This window comes from Bombus affinis, unplaced genomic scaffold, assembly GCF_024516045.1.
Source record: "Bombus affinis isolate iyBomAffi1 unplaced genomic scaffold, iyBomAffi1.2 ctg00000082.1, whole genome shotgun sequence".
Lineage (NCBI taxonomy): Eukaryota > Metazoa > Arthropoda > Insecta > Hymenoptera > Apidae > Bombus > Bombus affinis.
In genome coordinates, this window is record NW_026108830.1 from 931,958 (window position 1) to 932,500 (window position 543).

A 543-nucleotide genomic window follows, 5' to 3' on the forward strand; every position below is an offset into this window, starting at 1 on the left:
CGTCACTACCGGCCCGGCGTCCTGCTAACCGAGCTCGGCAGACCCAGATGGGACTCACGTAAGCGGGGCTTACAGGGCGCCTACAAACCCTGAACTTTCCCCGACGGTCCCACCCTTGGCATCAGGATCGTGGGTGCGCTACTACCCAAGGCCCCTTGGAGAGAGTGAGGCTGCCTCTCTCCGCCGGCAACCTTCCTTGCGGTGTACATAGGGACTCACGTAACGGGACGCTTGTCCCGACGGTCCCCCTGGCTGCGGGAACGTGGGTTTGCCAGCCCCCATAGGCTCGCAAAGCGAGCCCTCCCTGCGGGAAGTAGATAGGGACAGAGGGAATCTCGTTAATCCATTCATGCGCGTCACTAATTAGATGACGAGGCATTTGGCTACCTTAAGAGAGTCATAGTTACTCCCGCCGTTTACCCGCGCTTTTTTGAATTTCTTCACGTTGACATTCAGAGCACTGGGCAGAAATCACATTGCGTCAACACCCTTGGGGGCCATCGCAATGCTTTGTTTTAATTAGACAGTCGGATTCCCCTAGTC

At 56.9% G+C, this 543-nt stretch overlaps 1 pseudogene; it reads right to left on the bottom strand.

The window, feature by feature from the left end:
• Nucleotides 1-290: 290 nt before the first annotated feature.
• Nucleotides 291-543, bottom strand: part of LOC126927303 (large subunit ribosomal RNA) — a 2,909-nt pseudogene continuing 2,656 nt past the window's right edge.